The sequence below is a fragment of the Penaeus monodon genome, chromosome 32 (genome assembly GCF_015228065.2).
Source record: "Penaeus monodon isolate SGIC_2016 chromosome 32, NSTDA_Pmon_1, whole genome shotgun sequence".
NCBI classification, from domain to species: Eukaryota; Metazoa; Arthropoda; class Malacostraca; order Decapoda; family Penaeidae; genus Penaeus; species Penaeus monodon.
This window is the reverse complement of record NC_051417.1, coordinates 20,735,714-20,738,322: the sequence shown is the minus strand read 5'-3', so window position 1 is coordinate 20,738,322 and position 2,609 is coordinate 20,735,714. Positions and strand designations below refer to the sequence as shown.

Here is a 2,609-nt window from a genome sequence, read left to right as displayed (position 1 = left end):
CCATGGGTATTAGCTCCTCACCGAGTTTCTCCCCCTTCCCTCCCCCCCATAGTGCCCGCATCCTGATGGTAAGACTTGGCACCAAGTGTAGCAGCGTCGGGCACTTGGCATCACAATTATCCTCAGTTACTCCCGAACAGGCAGGAAGTGATAACGGTTGTGGGCTCACCTCCTCGTAGTGAGTGTTCAACGATCTCTTTTATCTTGTTTTCTCTTTACCTGTCTTTTTCTTTCCGTTTTGCTGAAAGAGTGGAAGTAGAGAATTGCTCCAGGATCTTGCGAAAAGGACAAAAAGTTTTGATTTATTTAATTATACACACGTGTCTCAATTTGTCGCTTCCACATTAACATGAATGCATTTATGCATGGTGTGTTTCCGCTGTTGTGTCGACGATAACTAATTGTCGAATCGGAAGTTTGTCCGGCTCAAATCTTCAATTTTCTTCCGTCTTATCAAATCTCGGATCTTTTAGTCCTTGATAAGATTTTATCATACAGTTGCAGTGCAGTGAAATTAAAGGGAGGGCATTGCCGCTGCGGAAGTTTAATTCGAACCAAGGACAGCTTTGAGTACGTTGTAAAAAGGAGAATAATGTGGAATATTGTTGAGGTACGATGTATTTAAAATCGTATCACGTGTCATATTACTAAATCATATTCATTTTACATAAAATCTCGCTGCATGTCATTGGATTTTGTGACGATGACAATAAAAAAAAATGAAAATGATAACATTCAAACCTGATCTATCCGTGCTATCTAGGCCACCAGTATTAACGCCTACAACACACGATAAAATTCTGATAGAAAACTAAATTGTCCGGACGTGAATGCATTCTCTCTAGTCCGGGAAGGAGCGGGGAAGACAAGCTAGGAAAGGTAGGGTTATTTTTGTTCTTGGTCGCACAGGTAAGCCATGGAGGCTATATTTGATCGCGGGTTTTGGGGAATTTTCTGTGCATACTTCTTATCTCGGTACCATCGGCAGTTTTATTCCATATTTCTAATTAAGAATTTAAGCTCTGATAAATGATGATGAGTGAAACTGTTTTTCTAATAAGACTGCATAATTTGAATTTCTTGTCGACGTGTGCTTCTAAATTTCTTTCGTCAACAATTGCGAACGCGTTTGAGGTAGATGCTAACTAATTACAAATTAATTATTTGTAAAAGAACATCGTACAGTCGAAATTATTCCGGCAGTGCCAGTTGAATAAATGTATGGCATTCTAGACTACAAAATCAGTAAGGTTTCCGGAGAATGATGTTTCTACACCTGCCTGCCCTATCAAAAGGTGCTATATTTACACGAAGCTGATAGGTTTTTTTTTTTGGCACGCCAAATAGTGACGAATATATATCACAATGGTGAAATATATGGATTGTTGTAGACGTGTTTCTTCTGTGAGTAACGGTTACCGGTACGTGGCATATATTCTTTACTTCGCAAACAGATGTTAGCGAGTAATGCATGTAGAGTACATGCATGCTTTCTAAGTGTGTATCGAATAAATACGAAATATTTATTGGCTGTGAATTTCAATATTTACGATCACGTTTCTCCCGCAATCTTTTTTTTGAGCGGTGACAGTGCCAAGAGCTCCCTGCAGCCTCTCCCGCGCGAGAGCAGTGGCACCGGCGACGCGACGCGGGCCAAGTCTTGCTGGCAGTCTTCGGGCTGTGATTTAATTCAACTCGTCATCTGCCAGTTGCGATTATGACTTTGATATTCTAAGATGATCTTCACTTAATGGGGTAAAATTAGAGGGGAAATTATGGTGCTGGCGTTATGCCGGCAAGAAGCTAAAAATACGTTATAGACTGAGATTTTGGATTGCGGAGTCCCCGCTTCTCTGTGACCTTCGGCGCGTGCGGATAGTATGGCTTGGCTTTGGCTTCGGATGACACCATGACTATCAATCGCCCTGTTAAACTACTCACAATAGCTGTGAATAAAGGTTTTGCTTTTATTCGATCTTAGGAAAGTTCCTTTTGTTAGTAAGAGTTATAGTATGGATTTATAGAGGTTATTTGTAAAGCAATGCTATATGGTAATAACATATCCGGACATGACAAAAGTTGCTAGCTGCTTACAATTAAGAGGAAAAAAATCACGCACTTACACAAACACAACATTCCACTGACCAGCAGACTAAAACAAAGCAAAACTATAAACACAGCCCGTACTATATTCTATCGCTCTTACATTTTACAACGCGAACGAGTTTTAATTCTCGCAAAATAACAGCCGGCAACACCACGGGAGAGGGCGACGTGTGCGAGACCCAATACACTAGTTTCTCTTTAGACAGGGTTGTATAAGTTCCCTTATCCCTTCGCGTCAAGAGACTGTGTGTTATAATAATGACAAGTCCTCTTTATTGTTGACTTGGATCATTGTGACGATCATTTAGGCCATGTTGTGCTGGGAAACTACTGATCCGTGACAAAGGAAATTCACGACCGGTTTTTTTTATTTTTCGTAGAAGAGAAGAGCTATAAAAAAAGTGGGTAAAGTAAGCATTCATATTTTTTGTCTATATTTACAAGAAGGTGAAGGGATAGAAAGCATGTAAAATTATGTATTTGATATCTATCATGCACAGTCT

General features: G+C 40.1%; 1 protein-coding gene across 3 annotated transcripts in view; it reads left to right on the top strand.

The window, feature by feature from the left end:
• Positions 1-60: 60 nt before the first annotated feature.
• The window catches only part of LOC119593716 (aquaporin-11-like), a 26,114-nt gene continuing 23,565 nt past the window's right edge, over positions 61-2,609 (top strand). The window contains exon 1 of one of the 3 annotated variants that reach the window (XM_037942686.1): positions 61-178. The gene's annotated coding sequence lies outside the window, so the exon portion shown is untranslated. Of the gene's footprint in view, positions 179-794; positions 880-2,274; positions 2,517-2,609 lie in introns of those variants that run through there. The other 2 variants (XM_037942687.1, XM_037942688.1) reach the window with 2 other exon arrangements.